The sequence below is a fragment of the Coregonus lavaretus genome (genome assembly GCF_964263955.1).
Source record: "Coregonus lavaretus genome assembly, contig: SUPER_35_unloc_1, whole genome shotgun sequence".
NCBI classification, from domain to species: Eukaryota; Metazoa; Chordata; class Actinopteri; order Salmoniformes; family Salmonidae; genus Coregonus; species Coregonus lavaretus.
In genome coordinates this window covers 2,879,926-2,900,009 of record NW_028167181.1, presented here as the reverse complement: position 1 = coordinate 2,900,009, position 20,084 = coordinate 2,879,926, and the positions used below count along the sequence as shown (strand labels likewise).

The 20,084-nt window shown below is 44.8% G+C and overlaps 1 pseudogene across 1 annotated transcript in view; it reads right to left on the bottom strand.

Moving 5' to 3' along the window:
• Window positions 1-20,084, bottom strand: part of LOC311109958 (serine/threonine-protein kinase DCLK2-like) — a 38,182-nt pseudogene continuing 18,098 nt past the window's right edge. The window contains exons 3-8 of the transcript in view: window positions 8,600-8,702; window positions 5,356-5,463; window positions 4,330-4,383; window positions 2,525-2,619; window positions 738-820; window positions 1-17 (exon numbers count right to left, since the gene is read on the bottom strand). The product of the transcript in view is annotated as a serine/threonine-protein kinase DCLK2-like (transcript). The remainder of the gene's footprint in view (window positions 18-737; window positions 821-2,524; window positions 2,620-4,329; window positions 4,384-5,355; window positions 5,464-8,599; window positions 8,703-20,084) is intronic.

The following is a 20,084-nucleotide window of genomic DNA, read 5'->3' as shown; positions in this document are numbered from 1 at the left end:
CTAGTCTCTGGCCACTCCTAAAGAGGGACCAGTAATATTATGCAGACACCACAGCCCAAGGACGTTTAGTTTTGTTACAGCCTGGCTGTCTCATGCAACAGCACACAGCTTTTCTCACTCGTCCTTTCTCACTCGTCCGCATCACACTTCCGTCCCTCTATTGTGAGTGCTGCGGCTTGTGTCGCTGAGTAAGCAATTCTAATATAACACTGTGAACCTACATTGACGCCCTAGGGGGAATTGGGGATGCGTTGGTGAAATGTTTTGAGAAAGTTGAGGGAACGTTAGGGCCACGTGTTTAGGGGTGAGTGAGTGCAGGCAGGAGCTGTGAGAGTTGGCACGGAGACAGCATGACACAGGGTAAAGAGAAGAGAGCAACAGAAGAAGGGAGAGGAGAGGAGAGGAGAGGAGAGAGAGGAGAGGAGAGGAGAGGAGAGGAGAGGAGAGGAGAGGAGAGGAGAGGAGAGGAGGGAGGGAGGAGGGAGGGAGGGAGGGAGGGAGGGAGGGAGGGAGGGAGGGAGGGAGGGAGGGAGGGGAGGGGAGGGGAGGAGAAGAGAGGAGGGGGTAAGGGAGGGAGGAGAGGAGAAGGGAGGAGAGGAGAAGAGAAGAGAAGAGAGGAGAGGAGAAGAGGAGAAGGAGAAGAGAGGAGGGGGTAAGGGAGGGAGGAGAGGAGAGGGGGGGTGTGGACAGGAGTGGCGAGGCAAGGCAAGGATAAGAGAAGAGAAGGGGACACCTACCCTCAGGACTCATGTTATTGGCCTTCTCCAGGACTGTGTGAAGACCCGTTCACATTGGTGGCAGACGTGTGATGTGGCGGAATCTGGGAAACGAGGAGAGAAAGAAGAAAGTAAGAGATGAAGAGAGGAGGGAAGGAGAGAGAAAAACAGAGGTCAGCATCCTCCCCTTTTCAGCCACCCCTCAAGTCAAATCCTGGACACATGCATCATCATGGCAACTATAAGTATTAAATATGGTACACACAATGGATTAGAGGTCAAGCTTAGCTAGGCACAATTGGTAGGTCCAATGGTTTGTTTTGACATCAATACTAGCAGGGCAATCGAATTAGCCAATTACATCTCTAGAGTACTACCACACGATACGTCCGCTTCATAGCATCGATCCAGAACTAAGCCGTGGGATCTAGGGACATTGACTAATGGTTTTGCTTTAAGTAGCATGCATTTGAAATCCAATATAATGCCATGACAGAGTGTGACAGGATAACTAATACAAAAACACCCTCGCTTCAAAATGGTGTAGTTTGGTACTGGCACTGACCCTGTATATAGCCCTGTTTATTTTTTACCCCTCTTATTTCTTGTGGTTTTTTGTTATACTATTTTGATATTGAATACTGCACTGTTGGGAAGGGCTTGCAAGTTAAGCATTTCACTGTACTTGTGCGGGCCTAATTAATTAATTTAAATTGACTGATTTCCTTATATGAACTGTAACTCAGTCAAATCTTTGAAATTGTTGCATGTTGCATTTATATTTTTGTTCAGTATAGTTTGGTAAGAAAATGTTTGATATTAGACTTTATAATTCATTATTAGATAGGTAGCTCAATGGAAAGATAGAAGCCGATTCTATAAAAACACGTCTCTTCTGAATTGCTCTAACAGTTCTCCCTTCTGTGGATGTTATGTGCCTACCCAAACACAAAGAAAGTGAGCGGCTATTTATATCACGGTGTTAATGATGCATTTGGCGTAAAATAAGTGAACAGTACAGGGTGTTAAGTACTATCATAATGGATAGGCCTCCCCTACTGAGTCACTTATCAGGCAGAGACAGAGGAAACACAAACTTTAATGGATTGAAATGATGAATAATGTTGGAAATAATGAATAATTTGACGAGAGGCTTTTTCCAAAAGAGACAGCTGTGATGGCTGTTTGAATGGGTTATTTTAAGACTGCTTTTTCAAGCATTCTTGGCTTTCACATGCAACAGATTCCGCCAAGTCATCCAAGTAATCTTTTCTATTATGGAAGAGAAGATCTTTCAACTCTTTCAACACTGCTAGAAGTACATGGACCATAAGGCTTATTTCTTGTACCTGGACTGAAGGAATGGATGCATTATTTAGTACAGTGCATAAAGGAGGAAGCAAGGTGGTGAAACACCTTTGAACTTGGTGGATTACATCCTCAATCTTCATCAATCTTTTTTTTTCAATACATTATTTTATGATGTCTTCAGAGTAACTAAGTTCTATCAAACGACATGGACCTGTCAAGTAAACATGGTGTAACTGTTGCCAAACGGTAATAATGATCTTGAGAAGGTTGATGTGCTGTTGTCTCCACTGTCAACAGATTCAAGCATTTTGGTTACCTGGCCAACCACTATTCCTGATCTAGTGCACTTGAGGTTAAATCATTTGCTACTATTTGGTTATTTATAGCATATGCCAAAATATACAATCACTCTTCCCATATGGGTACATACAGAACAATAGCACTATCTGGAGATTACAGGTGGTTTGTGTGTGACACGGTGTGTGTGTGTGACTCACCTTGAAGCTGTGTATACTGCGGGGGCTGGTGGGGGAGGAGCTGTTGGATTTGGTGGACTTGGGGGTGGAGATCGTACTGCTGGGGACTCCATTGACTGGAGAGGAGAGAGAGAGCGAGGGAGGAGAGAGAAAAGAGGGAAGGAGAGAGGGAGGAAGCCATAGTAAGACAATGATAGGGCTAGGGCTGGCCCAACAGGAAGTGCTGAGGTGGGGAAAGGGCAAACGAGAGAGGAAGTCCTTTTTCCTTTTTCCTCTGGAAAGATGTGGCTGTTTAAAAGTGTATTACTGTTATTACATTGTGTATTTTATTGTTCTTAATTTCTTTACTGCTAAAGGAAATGCCTCTCTCTATCACAGGAAGTGATATACGACAGGGCAGGAAATCTATTTGTGACACAACAAAGTTCACTTTGAATGGGTTTACTTTCACTCAGTTGACAAAGATCTGTACTAACAGTCGCATTCAAGTCCATCACCTTTCTTTAAGACTAAGTGCTAGATTTTTCATTCAGGTGTAGTGTGGCGTTTCGTGTCTAGAACTGTGTGTGACTGTGTCCAACTTCCTGCCCGGTCCCCTGTGGGGGGAAGCAGGTTGTGTTTGGCTCCAGCAGATAGACATGCAGGGTCACCCCAGGTGCGTCCTCAGGCTGCCTGGATAATCGGTTTGCAGCTAAGGCCACACGGAAGCTACGACCCTGAAGGTTCAAGGGTCACTCAAGCAGCCTACCTCTAGGGACCTCCCTGTGTCACAGACAGTCCTCTCCTCAAACAACAGGGCCAGGCATTGACTTTCTTTGGAGAAGTCGACTGTATTGGTAATAGTACAGTGTGTTTCTGTGAAAGGCCTCATCTGCCACACACTCTAGGTTCTTGGCAGGTACACTGCCACACTGCGTCATGCTGTACCCATTCCCTGAGATAACCAATCTGGACCTGCTAACAACAATCAGAATCACCAATACAGTACAGTACCTACTAGAGAGAGGGAATGCGATGCCAGACAACTTTAATGTCTCCTGATGTGAGAATTAAATTAAATTAGAAGGCCTCAGTGAAAGCAGATGAAGACTAAAGCACTGAGGCTAATTTAGTACATGGGTTTGTATCAGCCAGCCCTGCACCAGTCTGTGCTCAGATTAGATGCATGCTGTAGAGAGAGAGAGTTTCTGGGGCTGGGCCAGGAAGAGAGAGGAGAGAGAGAGGGAGAGGAGAGAGAGAGAGAAAAATAGAGAGAAGAGAAAGAGCAAGAGCCAGCGAAAGAGATGGTGAGAAAGAGAGCGCGATATCCAGAGATCTTTAAATAGTCTTAGGTCAGAATGGCAGGCCAGGGAGGTCCACAGTGGAGCAGAGCTCTTTCAGAATAATTGATGGCACTTCCCTACACAGCAGGAGGCTGGAGGCTAGAGGCCATGCAGGCATCAGAGGGGAGCTGCCTGACTGACATTACAATATACTGTACTGTACTGAGAGAGACTAACTGGACCTCTCACAGGGCCCCATCAGCCACGAGGTCAACCTTAGGCCAAGGGTGCACTGACCAAGACAGAGACATTCTACTCGAAGCTGTCAGGAACTCCAAAAGGGTTTAATTGGTGCCCTCTCTGAGAAAGACTAATGTAGTGATTATTGTTAACATATTGTGGTGATGATTCGGGCCAGGAGTTATTCCTGGTTAGGCTACGTCCTTAGGGGAAAACTCAAGGTCCTAGTAATGATAGCTGGCTAGATGAAAATGAATGTTGTTGTGGTAGGCTAATGTGTTATGGGCCAACAGAGTGGGCAGTGCAGGATGTTAACAGGCTTACCTGGGGATTTAACAGGAGACTGACTACTGGTGGAGTAATGGATTGGTCTTCTTACTGCAGAAAGAGAGAGAGAGAAAGAGAGAGAGAGAGAGAGAGAGAGAGAGAGAGAGAGAGAGAGAGAGAGAGAGAGAGAGAGAGAGAGAGAGAGAGAGAGGAGAGAGAGAGAGAGAGAGAGAGAGGGGGGGGGGGAGGGAAAGAGAGGGGGAGAGGGAAAGAGAGGGAAAGAAAAAGAGACGAGAGGGAAAAGAGAGAGAGAAGAAAATAGTAAAACATTAATTATTCTAAACTCTGGTGTAATACAGTACTGACTTTCCTAGAATGTTTTGTTTATTTTTACAACTTGAGGTTTCAAAGTCCAACTTAAAGCCTCAAAATCAATTTTTAACTGAGCTTAAGATAAATGTTCGGTAAATTGGCCATATGGCCTGTAGCCTGCCAAAATCCTGAAACCTTTTGTTAGATGCTATTATGACACCATGAACACAGAGGAGGTACCAACCAGCTGTGGCCAATTGGAGACAAATAATGACCAGGAGTGCGTCTGAAATGACTCCCTACCCTATTGCCTATTCCCTATAAAGTGGACGTGACCCAAGCCTGTTATTGGAGCAGACCCCATGTGCGATTCTGTTTACTACTATGCTAGCTACTGTACCATGCAAGGTTGTTTACTTGCAGTGTTGACTTTTTATATCGTTCCCCAAACCGTGTTTGGATTTGACACTGTTCTCGACAATTGAGTCTGACAGTACAACAGCCCCTTGGGACTCCTGTAAGACACTGTGGAAAGACTTTAGAGCTATAAAGAGGTATCTAGACCAAACACTTTTGGGGAAAGACCTCATTCTTCAAATGGAGCATGGCAGGGGAAGTAGGACAAGGAAGAGCTAAAACAACTGAAGAACAGATTCAGCTGAAGAAATCCTGAAACCTTTTGACGTGATTACTTTGTAAAACAGTAGTTAATGGCAGATGAAAATCAGTTACTCAGTCCATCACCCACTAACTGTGTTTGTGTGTGTATACCTATGCCAGGGGACTTGATACGGCGTGAGAGTCCAGGGCTCTTGCTCCCAGCAGCCCTCGTTGGAGTGGGCGAGCGGGCAGAGTATGATGACTTGAGCACCCGGCATTCTGTGAAGACAACACACACAGGGTTAAAACCACTCACACACACACCGACCTCATTTCCTATCTAGCACAATTCAATACAGTTCCAAGTGTTCCAGTCAAACTAGTCTAAATTAGCTCCAGCTAGGAACTTACATCACACTCATGCACAGTTCAGTCCCATCCTCCACCGCCCCATTCATGCTCAATACCCACATATCCATGTTATGATGTGGATACTGTGGGTTGTATTGGACTTTAGCCAAACACAGAGGAGAGGAGTGGAGGAGGAGGAGGAAGAGTGGAGGAGGAAGAGTGGAGGGGGAAAAGAATGATAGAGGAAACACTTCAGTGAATGAATGAATAAATAGATGGATGAATGAATAGATGGATGAATGAATGAATAGATGGATGAATGAATGAATAGATGCATGAATGAATAGATGGATGCATAATAATACTAGCCTGAAATCCAAACTGAACATGGTGATACGGTAGTGAAATGGAGTGATATTCAGTGAGGATTTCAGGCTGTAATAACAGCCTAATATTGGGTCTAATCAGTTGTGGAGAAGTGTCACTACAGAACACAAAGCCAGAGCACTGAAATGAAACAGCCTAAAATCACGTCCTTATTATGTTATATTATGTGCAGCGCTGTAGAGCAGCATAATATCATTGGCTCTCTTTGAGAAAGCCCTAAGTATGGAGTGTTCAAGAAGTTAAGGACGTTTAATTCACACAGAGCTTCCCACAACACTCAGTTAAGCGTCTGCTTTTTCCAAACAAACACCTCGTGTGCAGTCGTCTGTGGCTCTGTGCGCGCCATAAATCCATGGAAAATTCCCAAGCTGTGGTAATTACGCTATCGTGTTTGCTGCCTGCTGTGCTGCTCCCAAAGCTGTTGCGTTAGGAGCGTTTCACAGAGGTGCATGCACAGACAGACAGACTGACAGGGCTGCATGCAGGAGCAGCAGGTGGCGGGGTAATGAGGTTGGTGGTTCAACTGTTTTAGTGGTGTTGCACAGACACACAAAGCAATGGAGGCTGCTGAGGGGAGGACGGCTCATAATAATGGCTGGAACGGCGCAACGGAATGGTATCAAACACATGGAAAACATGTGTTTAATGTATTTGATGCCATTCCACCTATATACCGCTCCAGCCGTTACCACGAGCCCGCCCTCCCCCATTCATGGTGCCACCAACCGCCTGTGATACAGAGCTGTTTTAGCAGCTTTGACAACAGACAGAGCGAGCTGCGTTCAGGCGCAGCATATGACTGGTTACTGTAATGAGACTGGTGGTTAAACTGTCAGGGTTCATGTCAGATGGTGTTAATCGGGGGGTGTTACAGTGTTAGATGCTATTATGACACCATGAACACAGAGGAGGTACCAACCAGCTGTGGCCAATTGGAGACAAATAATGACCAGGAGTGCGTCTGAAATGACTCCCTACCCTATTGCCTATTCCCTATAAAGTGGGCGTGACCCAAGCCTGTTATTGGAGCAGACCCCATGTGCGATTCTGTTTACTACTATGCTAGCTACTGTACCATGCAAGGTTGTTTACTTGCAGTGTTGACTTTTTATATCGTTCCCCAAACCGTGTTTGGATTTGACACTGTTCTCGACAATTGAGTCTGACAGTACAACAGCCCCTTGGGACTCCTGTAAGACACTGTGGAAAGACTTTAGAGCTATAAAGAGGTATCTAGACCAAACACTTTTGGGGAAAGACCTCATTCTTCAAATGGAGCATGGCAGGGGAAGTAGGACAAGGAAGAGCTAAAACAACTGAAGAACAGATTCAGCTGAAGAAACTAAACACAAACAGTGTTTACACCTGTGTGTGTGTGTGTGTGTGTGTGTGTGTGTGTGTGTGTGTGTGTGTGTGTGTGTGTGTGTGTGTGTGTGTGTGTGTGTGTTAAATATGCACTATGCAGAAATCCTTCTGCCATTTCCTGGTTGCTAAAATTATATTTTCCAGTTTATGTGACAAAACAAGCAAGTATAGTGTAGATCTATACCTCACATTCCTATGAATTTCATCGGGTCGCCCAAAAAGTGACATATTGCAGCTTTAAAATGTTATGTTACAGGAGCAAGACTAAGTTATGAAAACAGGATGTACCTTGGGAATAGTTTGGAGAGGTGTCTAGAATTAGCCTGTTGGTTTCCCCATGAGGTTTGGATATTATATACAGTACATCTTGTCCTGTCTCCACCTTATCTAGCACAGAGGATAGGGGACTGCAGAGGAGTTGTACTGACATCGGCCTGCTTAAGATAACAATGGGTTAGCTATGGACTAAAGAGGCCATATCCTGCTGCAGTAGGGGCTATCGCTGCGGACATCTTTTAAGTGATTTTCAAGAACGTCTTCTTCTCAACATGGGGTAGTATGTACACACAATGATATTCACTGTAGCACCCTGGAATGGAATGTACTACTACAACTACACCATACAAAATGTGACTGCAGCCACTTTCCCCTACAGAAGGCAGGAATCTGTGTGTGTTCAGACCGATAATCTCACACATAATCGATAGTCTCCTCCTCTTGGACGAGAGGAATGAATTAAGATATTGAGTGATGATTACATTATATTAGAGTCATGATTAAGTGTCACGAGTCACTGGAACCACTTTCAGAACAATTATAAGTCTCATTCAACGGAGAAAATAAACGTTCACTATTGTATGGTTGACAGATAATTATCATGTTTGGCATTGACATCTCTTTAGGGAAGTTACACTATACTATGAGAGAGAAAAAGGAGGGGTGCGTCCAAACTGGCACCCTATTCCCGATATAGTACACTGCTTTTCACCAGAGCCCTATGGAGGCTCCATATGGAATAGTGTGCGATTTCTATGACCTTTATTTAACTAGGAAGTCCCATTGAGGTCAGAAGACCTCTTTGCAGAGGGAGACCTGGCATTTCCCACGCACCCTATGAAGGAAATAGGAAGGAAAGAGGGAGGAAAGGGACGGGACTCAGAGAGACCATAGAAATATAGACACTAGAACAGGAATCTACATCCATTTCTATGAGAGAGCGAGAGAGAGAGAGACACCAAGGTTTCACAACATACAGGTGATGTTAGATTGAGTTAGTCAGGCCTTCCAGTCACAAAGGCTACGGAAGCCTTACCACTGTTATCCAACAGGAAGTCATCCTGCGCGTAGCGGTACTTCTCTGGTCCGCACGCAATGAACACGTCGTCCTCGCCGAAGAAGTCCTGGAGACAGGTGATCTGGAGAGAGAGAGAGAGAGGGAGGGAATGAGAGAAAGGGTGACAGAAAGAAGAAGTTTAGCTAGAAGAGGAATCATGTGTAGGTCCTTGAATTTAGAGGAAAAACTCTGGGCACTAGTTATAGAAATACATTGAGGGAAAAAAGTATTTGATCCCCTGCTGATTTTGTACGTTTGCCCACTGACAAAGAAATGATCAGTCTATAATTTTAATGGTAGGTTTATTTGAACAGTGAGAGACAGAATAACAACAAAAAAATCCAGAAAAACGCATGTCAAAAATGTTATAAATTGATTTGCATTTTAATGAGGGAAATAAGTATTTGACCCCCTCTCAATCAGAAAGATATCTGGCTCCCAGGTGTCTTTTATACAGGTAACGAGCTGAGATTAGGAGAACACTCTTAAAGGGAGTGCTCCTAATCTCAGTTTGTTACCTGTATAAAAGACACCTGTCCACAGAAGCAATCAATAAATTAGATTCCAAACTCTCCACCATGGCCAAGACCAAAGAGCTCTCCAAGAATGTCAGGGACAAGATTGTAGACCTTCACAAGGCTGGAATGAGCTACAAGACCATCGCCAAGCAGCTTGGTGAGAAGGTGACAACAGTTGGTGCGATTATTCCCAAACGGAAGAAATACAAAAGAACTGTCAATCTCCCTCGACCTGGGGCTCCATGCAAGATCTCACCTCGTGGAGTTGCAATGATCATGAGAACGGTGAGTAATCAGCCCAGAATTACACGGGAGGATCTTGTCAATGATCTCAAGGCAGCTGGGACCATAGTCACCAAGAAAACAATTGGTAACACACTACGCCGCGAAGAACTGAAATCCTGCAGCGCCCGCAAGGTCCCCCTGCTCAAGAAACATCTTTGCCAATGAACATCTGAATGATTCAGAGGAGAACTGGGTGAAAGTGTTGTGGTCAGATGAGACCGAAATAGAGCTCTTTGGCATCAACTTAACTCGCCGTGTTTGGAGGAGGAGGAATGCTGCCTATGACCCCAAGAACACCATCCCCACCGTCAAACATGGAGGTGGAAACATTATGCTTTGGGGGTGTTTTTCTGCTAAGGGGACAGGACAACTTCACCGCATCAAAGGGACGATGGACGGGGCCATGTACCGTCAAATCTTGGGTGAGAACCTCCTTCCCTCAGCCAGGGCATTGAAAATGGGTCGTGGATGGGTATTCCAGCATGACAATGACCCAAAACACACGGCCAAGGCAACAAAGGAGTGGCTCAAGAAGAAGCACATTAAGGTCCTGGAGTGGCCTAGCCAGTCTCCAGACCTTAATCCCATAGAAAATCTTTGTAGGGAGCTGAAGTTTTGAGTTGCTAAACGTCAGCCTTGAAACCTTAATGACTTGGAGAAGATCTGCAAAGAGGAGTGGAACAAAATCCCTCCTGAGATGTGTGCAAACCTGGTGGCCAACTACAAGAAAAGTCTGACCTCTGTGATTGCCAACAAGGGTTTTGCCACCAAGTACTAAGTCATGTTTTGCAGAGGGGTCAAATACTTATTTCCCTCATTAAAATGCAAATCAATTTATAACATTTTTGACATGCGTTTTTCTGGATATTTTTGTTGTTATTCTGCCTCTCACTGTTCAAATAAACCTACCATTAAAATTATAGACTGATCATTTCTTTGTCAGTGGGCAAACGTACAAAATCAGCAGGGGATCAAATACTTTTTTCCCTCAATGTACTGTGGGCCCTAGCAAGACATCTTCTAAAAGTTTGTCTAATGGGGTGTACCCATACCATGCATCTCTGTGGAGAATCAACTCATTTCATTATGAAAACAGTAGTTCATCCACCATTTAATATGCCGACGGAAGCCGAATGGGAATCCAATCGTTTCACATCCTATTGTACACACTACTGCATCATCTCTGTGTGAACATCCCACTCTCCAGGACATAGTCATTTCAGATGATTCTACTAAACATCACAATTATATTATAGCTGAATCCCACTCTGGCAGAACTGGGGGAGAAAAAGGGGCCATTATTATAATACATGTCATGTTGTTGGAGACTGAGGAAGGATGTCTGTCATATTTCATTATTTTGCGCCCATCACTGTGTGTGTGTGTGTGTGTGTGTGTGTGTGTGTGTGTGTGTGTGTGTGTGCATGAGCGCGTGCATGTGTGTGTGTGTGTGTCGCGGGATGCTGACGGCGCGCTCGAACAGCCCAATTAAAATCTGTCTGTGATGTGATGGCTCTTTCATGGTTGCTAAGCTCAGTGCCACAGAGGACGAGGCAACACTTTACAGCTTACAGCAAAGAGCTGAGGGTCAAAATATCACAACAATAAAGTACTGCAGAGTCAAAATACACTGTCATGTGAGGAAATCACGGCAGCAAGCATTTCTGTTGCCAGGCAATTTCTTTCTCTCTATCTCTCTCTTTCACCTTCAATCTCCATTTTGTCTTCTCTCCACCTCCAGGTTAGTGTTTTTCGTCATGAATCTTGCCCTGGAGGCAGCTCTACAGACTGGTCACTAGCTGGCACAGCCACAGTCATAAAATATGATTTTAAACCTAACCCTAACCACACTGCTAACCCTAATGCCTAACCCTAACCTTAAATTAAGACTAAGAAGCTAATTTGTGTTTTTATGAATTTTTGCAATATAGCCAATTTTGACTTGCAGCTGGCCCATCTAGCAGAAATCGCACAGTTCTGCCTCCAGGGCAAGATTCATGACAATAAACGTCAACCTGCCTTCCACCTCTCCTTTCTCTCACGTAATATCTATAGCTACCATGATTTATCACACCATGATTTAGCACACCGTGATTTAGCACAACATGATTTAGCACACCATGATTTAGCACACCGTGATTTAGCACAACATGATTTAGCACACCATGATTTAGCCCACAAAGCAGAGGGAGTTGCTCCTACATTACTTATCCATACACACTAGCTCCTCTGCAGTACTGTGGTAGTGCATTCAGCCCAGGCAGGCAGGGAGTATCAGTGGGTGGACAGGCAGGAAGGGGATTCGTTCATCATCATCATCATCATCATCTCACCCCCACACATCCCACTCATACCCTGGGAGAGAGGAGAGAAGAGAGGGGTGGACGGGTTGGAGCCAGTTCGGTAGGCAGATGGGAAAATGGGACCGCCACAGAAGCTTGGGGGTTGAAGCAGTGGAAGAGGGTGTGTAAGTGGTGGGCCTGGACTCTGGGGCAGATGGAGAGCAGTCTGCTGGAGGACCTTTAAATATGCCAACTCAAAACAGCAACAGCCACCATAACAGCCATCATAACACAATGACCAAAATCCTCTTCCAATACAGATTCCAAATCTCCTCCGTCCCCACACATCATTTTTAGGGCTCAGCCAGAAACTCTGTCAAGCTGACTTAATACATGAATGGATGACTTGACTTGGCAGTGTGTTGTGAGGCAGAATCTAAATCAATAACCATTGGAGGCTGAGAGAGAGGGGGGGGGGGGCAAGGAAAGGAGAGGAAAGGAGAGGAGACAGAGACAAACAGAGAGACAGAGACAGAAAGAGAGACAGAGACAGACAGAGAGACAGAGACAGAGAGGTGAGAGGATGCGTGTGTGTTTGGCAGGCAGTGGCTCTTTGGTGGCATAGCTGGAATGGCTGCCATTCCTCAGCCGAGATCACTCACACTGAGCTGCTGATAACCCGGACAACCAGCCATATGTTGGCATCGTCATAGCGATGGCTCTAAGACATTGTTGGAACGCTTCAGCTGCCTTTGTTGATCTTTCCCATTGGATTAATGCTTTCACAACACATATGTAACAAACAGGCTACTGGTCCTATGAGATGTGATAGTGTACATGCACCATGGATTAAGTCCAGTACCATGAGTACATTGTTAACGAAAAGGACAAACCATATAAGATAATGTCGTAAGCTGCTCAGTGGTACTGCCAAGTATTAGTATTTTATTAGGATCCCCATTTGCTGCTACTAACACAGCAACTACTTTTCCTGGGGTCCACACAAAACCCACTACAGACTCAAGTAAAATAAAAAAATAAAAAAAAGCTAAAATAAGATGGTGACCTAAGACTGCCCTATAGTTAAGCCACAGTAAATATGCAGACTCACAGTGACACGTCAAATATTCTCAGAATCTAACGCCATAAGCTGACATAATAGTGAAGTTCAGAACACTGCAGACCTAGGGTTTTAAAAGCCAGTAGTTTTCCATCCATCCAGGGCTGAGCTGTGTACAGTCCAGACAGAGTCTGCATTATGGGGACACAGTACAGCGTGTGACAGAGTCTGCATTATGAGGAAACGGTGCGTGACAGCCAGCAGCCTCAGACTGCTGAGGTGGCCTTGTCACGGTGTCCCCTGCCTGGGTACAGGCCAGTGGGGATGACAGCAGCAGACAAGACGTTGGTGACAGCGCGGGGGAGAAATCTCTGGGATCTGGAAAAGCAATACGACACTATTATGGGTACAACCACACAACACAAGCTCAACACTTTCACTTTCACACAGACATTTGACAATTTGACCACAGAAGAGGTACTAGTTAGTCTCTTCTGACTTCACCTTTTAGTTGTCAGAGAGGAGGAGAGTGAATTAGCCAGGGTCATTTCGTATTGCCCCTATTTCCCAGTTGATTGCCACCTGGGAAATCACTGTGGCGACCCCACAGTGGGGCGATGTGATTGTCCAGGAGGCTTCAGGCCTGGCTACCATCGTGGCAGGGGAAGCTGTTTTTCCATTAATGCCACCACCCCCTTCCTCCCCGAGGCTGAATAGGACTACTGTAGGTCATTTCAGCTGGCCTGTGGTTCCCAGGAGGCCAAGGAGAGATGGAGATAAGGGGGATACACTCACAGAGTTTTGGAAAGAGAGAGAGGAGAGAAAGCAGGGATAAGAGAGGTCTTTAAACAAGGTTGTTTACAAAATGTCTGCTCCTACAGCTTGCCAGAAGAAGCACAGTCCAAATTTTGCCGATTACATCCTCTGGAGAGCATCCTCTCTAAGTGCATACTGAGGGCATGGTACCGTCTGGGGGAATAGTAGTGAACAGATGAATAAGGCAGGATAAGGATGTCAGACCTCATAGTCCATGTTGGTGTTTGTGTTCCCTTGACAACCGCTGCCAGGTTCAACAACAGCCAATGGCACACAGACCCTGTCAGGTTGGATTAGTCCTATACGGGAGATGAATCGTTTGGGGGAGGGGAGGGTGGGGGATCTTGAGGCTGTGTGTCTTTGGTGAGTGTGTGTGTCTTTGGTGTGTGTGTGTGTGTGTGTGTCTGTCTGTCTGTCTGTCTGTCTGTCTGTCTGTCTGTCTGTCTGTCTCTGTGTTTCTTTGGGGTGACATCTGTAACCTCAGTTTGACCTCCCATCTCACACAAGTTTGTCTTACCTTATCTTGCTCTCTGTCTATCTCTCTCTGCCTCTGTCTTCCCATCTCTCCTATTCTGCCCTGGCCGACCCAGCAACAGAGAAATATGGGTTGAAGACTTGGGGGGGGGGGAACACACCACCTAAACAGCTGTTGTTGTATGAGGAAGTCAGAACTATAATATCTGAACTGACTTGATATTTAAATTAATGACTGTTTACTAGTGGTTCAATTATGAGGTTGGCTATAAAATAAAAATGTCAATGGATTAAAACATCAAACAGGATGCTGTCATTACTTGCTAGAAGACAGCCTGTTTGGAAAACCATGAAAAAAAGACAAGACATTGCTCGTCCTAATATTTATATTTCTTAATTCCATTATTTTACTTTTAAATATGTGTCTATTGTTGTGAATTGTTAGATATTACTGCACTGCTGGAGCTAGGAACACAAGCATTTTGCTACACCCGCAATAACATCTGCTAAATATGTGTATGCGACCAAAAACATTTGATTTGATTTGACATTGATGTGAGCTAAAATATCCCTTTCACCCAATGAAGAATTGGGCTAAATAATCCCCAAAAGGGACGTGGACTCTGACTGAACAGACAGATGTGAAGGCCATTGAGCTAATAACCACTGTGGGACAGAAATAATCCTACCCAGCTCTCATACAGTACAAGCTATGTAGAACATCACAAGACCTTTTGCATCTTGAAACGGAGCTGAAATGTCATCACTCTTTCACAGAGAAAAAGATATTCATCAACTGAAAAGCAAGAGAGCACTTCTTACATAAGGTGAGTGGAGTAGACTAGGCTACATCTCTTGATCGTTGCTTACTGCCCTTTCCATAATGAAGGTGGTAGTGGGTCGATTAGTGGGTGTACTCTGAGGCGCTGCAGGGGGACTGAGGATGAAAGTTTAGATCCCCATTATCATCATCACAGGCCTGACAGCCCATTCGCTGTAATCATGGGGTACCGTCCTCCCAGCACACACACACACACACACACACACACACACACACATACACACACACACACACACATACACACACACACACATACACATACACATACACATACACACACACACACACACACACACACACACACACACACACACACACACACACACACCACCCCCGTCGTGTCAGCCCCAATTTCATTTGGGTGACAGTAATAAGGGTTAAAAGGGAGTGGGAGGGTCCCGTTGAGATCTCCCAGAATGGAAGAGAGGAGAGAGGGAGTGAAGAAAGAGAGGGATGGTTTGGGAGAGAGAGAGATGATTTATGCAGGAGAGAAGAGAAAGGAGAGAGGGAGGGAGGGGAAAAGAGGGGGATAGTTTAGAAGGAGCGAGAGAGAGGGATGCTGGCTTCAGCAAGGTCGTAGTAGCGTACTGCAATGCACAGCACCATGGAACAGGAGTCAGGACAGAGTGCATTGTGGGATATTGGGGTTGTCCTCACACGGGTTACCAACTATTCAGAGCCGTAGGCTACACACCATAAGTACGAACATGCAAATGAATCCTCCTCATTGCAAATGTACGATAATTGCATTCCTCTTTTTAAGACTGATGAGCTAGTTAGTTATTCTACGGTGTAGGATATGTAAACGGAGTGTAGACTACTGGTAGACTACTGGTAGACTACTGGTTCATTATTTTAGAGTGCTATCTGTCATCCCCCATGTTAGACAACCAGCCTTTGACGAGACGGAGGGAGAGAGAAAAAGGAGGATAAAGAGAGAAAAAACACAGAGCTACGGGGAGAAATGAAGCTCATCATTAGCTAGCTACGCTGAATTAGACTAGCGATTAGCGGCTAAACACTGTAGGCTTTTGAATAGCCTAAACCACCAAACGACTGCTGAAAGGAGCTGGCTTTAGTATTCATCAGGCATTTCTCAGTGAGACCAGATATAATGGCAGCAACAAGCAGAAAACAGTAAAAGTCATTCACTTACATTCAAATCTCAGTTGAGAGAACATTAATTATGAAAACCTTTAATGGAGCAGTGACAAATGAGCGCGTCACTGTGGATTCTCTGCTACCAGGCCTTTTACAGTAGATGGATAACCACAGCAATATAACATGATGCATACTTAATGAGTGTCATTTTATATTACGACACATCAAGAAAAAATGCTATTTCTCAGTCAAGGCGAATAGCTCCGAGAATGGTGAGAACAAAATCTAAATGTCAGAGAGCTTCTAGCTCCATAAAAACCCTAGTATTGCTGCCTGCTGGTGACACCCCTGTAGCTAAACACTAGTATAACTCCCCTGTAGACAACTGAACTCTGGCTCACACCAGACTAGAGAGAACTCAGCTCGGCAGGCCTATCTCTCACACACTCAGCCAGCCAGCTGTGTCTCCCCTTTGAGCTCTGAGTCACATCCCTGTACAGTGACATGATGCTATACTGTAATACAGTACACCCCCTATGATCCTATACTGTAATACAGTAACCCTCTGATCCTATACTGTAATACAGTAACCCTCTGATCCTATACCGTAATACAGTACACCCCCTATGATCCTATACCGTAATACAGTAACCCTCTGATCCTATACCGTAATACAGTAACCCTCTGATCCTATACCGTAATACAGTAACCCTCTGATCCTATACCGTAATACAGTAACCCTCTGATCCTATACTGTAATACAGTAACCCTCTGATCCTATACCATTTTACAGTAACCCTCTGATGCTATACCGTAATACAGTAACCCTCTGATCCTATACCGTAATACAGTACACCCCCTATAGCAGTCTGAGTCTATACTAGCTGCAGTGCACTGAGTTTTAAGGGGAGAAGAGAGGAGAAGCTGCGGGGCTGAGGCTAGTGCTGCAGCATGCAAAATGAAAACCCCTTCCTGCACACTCTGTACCGATTGATCTGCACTCAGTCCCCCTGGACTGCACACAGTCACCCCCATCCCCTGCAGAGAGAGGGAGAGGTTAGCTGGCTGGATGTTGTAGTGGAGAATATTGCTGTGTTAATAATTGATACTTCCTGAAATGCAGAGGTGAGGGGGGATTCTGGCTTCACCGATATGAGAGAAGCATTTCATAATACAGTAAATAAAACAAAAGCATGAAATTATACATTTACAATATAAAATACGCATACAGATGCAGTACTATTACCCAGCAGCTACCCTACCCTCTCAGTAACACAGTAAAACATCCTTAATCCCATGTACTTTCAGTCTATCAGTCTCAAGTGTCATTCTTGAATCTCAGATTTGACCCACGCCTGAGTCGTGTTCCGTTCCTCTGTTCCTCACCTCCTCCAGGATCCCCACCCCCCCACTGAGCCTCCCTGCTGCCTCTCTTCCACTCCCCCTTTCCTCCACTTCCCCCTCTCCTCCCACTAGCATAGGCTAATGATGGAACCCAGGGGTTTACTCTACTCAGTGGTACAACATTACAAAACGTAGATGGAAATAGGATTTATAGAGATAACATGATTCTCTATTTTCTGTGTACTCTACAACACATTTCTAATGTGTACGTTGTGTAATGTTGAACCTTGTTGAATAAGCCTCTGTTCTAGCCTCCACAAAGAGATCTGTGTCCCGTGTGGGTGAAGTCTGACAATACTGCTTCCGCTATCAAATACTGTAGAAACACATTGGACAACACTGTCTGTCTGGTCACCTAAACATCACCACCCTCTCCAGCCCAGCTGACAGGCTCTGCCACACTCAATGTAAAACAGGCTTGCATGCGGGCCACTAACATTAGCGTGACACAATTACATCTGTTTTGGATGTTATGCCCATTCATATCTATGTACAAGACATAATCCTTTGTGATATTAACCATTCTATTAGGGTAATGTACTGAGAGCAGTATGTGAATATGATTATGTGATTAAATCAAAACAGTGTGTGGGCTGGGCTCTGGGCCTATATTCACAAGAGTAGGATTGCTGCTACAGGATCCGTTTTAAATAAGATTAAATGGACAGGCGGGACCTGATCCTAAATCAGCACTACTTTGAAACTCTTTTTGAATACGGGCCCAGATCAACTGTTTAGTCATTTCAGAGAGTAAATTATCCCAGAGCCGCTACAGTAGAAACACCAACACAGTCAGCTTCACAGTGCTGTTGATAAGAATGGCCCCCAGCCCCGGGCTTGTCCGGCTGGACAAACAAAAACAAAACATGGTGTTGACAATGACATCACAGTCAAACAATGGGCTCCCCCAACCGCCAGAGGACTGTTGCACGTTTTGGGCCGGCCGTTAGCCACGTGCTCTCTTGCTCTCCGGCTCGCTCCGTCCACCGCCTGCCTGCTTTTTGGTTTGTCTGTTGTACACTGTCTGGTTGATCGTGATGCCAGTGTTGGAGAGAAAACAGCGGCTTTGTTTTGTTGCTTTAACAGGAATGCTGGTGGTCTTTGTATCTATCTCTGGCAGGGTCTGTGTGCCATCTGCCAGGGGTGAAGGGTTATTTATTCTCCCCGTAGTGGGCACTGCCACCAGGCACGCCGTCTCCACATGATGCCAATTATGTTGGCCGTTTGTGGTCTCCACACTCTGATTCATATCGATACTATCCTTCACAGGAGCACACATTTACTCAGTGCTGTAATCCCATCACACTTTCCATTTCCTATCATTCACTCTCCAGAATTATCATAAACTCACCACCCAATTGAATATGGGTATCATGGTGGCATGCTGTACTGTATCTATGGTGCATTTCACTTCTACAATATTGAAGGTGGGAATATTTAACCCACTGTTTGTCAGATGGTGCTGTATACTAATGAGTACAGAAAAAATGAAGTTTTATTGTCAAATACACATTCCTAGATGGCTGTTGATCTAAATGGTGCTCTGCTCTCTAATCCACACTCTGTCCTAAAAACAACTGCCTAACAAACAGGGGTGTGTGTGTGTGTGTGTCTGTACCCTCTAGCGACAAGGGGAGGGGTGAAGGGGGGTTCCCCTCAACTAATCCCTATCTAACATCAAACACCATCTCCACCAACGGCAAGAAGAAACATCAGAAACGACAAGACGTCATCCTCATCAATACCAATTAAACAGACGACTAGAAAGTGTAGAAATGGACAATGAATTCCAGTATGAAAGATCCACTCCAAGTCCGAGGCCATGCTTTCTAATAACCTCTATTTTTATCTTTATCTAAACATCATCTTACAATAATTTGATGAACAGTACAGTATCTTCCAGTTAACGCTGCAATATGTAACTTTTTTCCCCACTCAAATTCACATAGAAATGTGTGTTATAGATCTGTCATTGTCATTGAAAGCAAGTCTAAGAAGCGGTAGATCTGTTATTTGCTTCCCGTTCATAAGTTTAATTTTTGCGTCTTTTACTTTCAGTTTTGTACACCAGCTTAAAAAAGCTGAAAATACAATATTTTTAGTTATGGAAAATATATTTCACAGTGGTTTAGATGGTACAATGATTCTCTACACTATACTTGCTTGTTTTGTCACATAAACTGAAATTAGGCGAACTATTAGAATTTTAGCAACCAGGAAATGGCGGAGCGATTTCCAAACAGATCTTTGTTGCACTAAAACATCCCTCAGTATTGAGATCATAAGGTCACCATGGTTAAGAGCGTATCATGTGAGGTGATGCCATGCTGTATCACGGACGGTGCAGCTCCATGCAGAGGACCACAGCCCTACTCCCTAAGGCATGCAGCTCCGCGTGGGGATCCATAGCTCCGCGAGGGGCCCCATTGTCTGATCTCGGATCAGCTCCACGTGGGGGCTTTGTGATGGTTTGCACCAACAGGCTGAAAGTGATTCAGCCTTTTCATTCTTACTAATCCATGCCCGCCGAAGGGCACTCAAAAACAGCTTTCCCCATGCTATCTGAACACGCACATGCAAACACACACACATACATTTTTGCCTCTTTCCGTCTAGACTGGTATGCTGGTACGTTGTCAATTAAAGTGAATTCAACGTGAAATCCACAAAAAAATGTCACCAT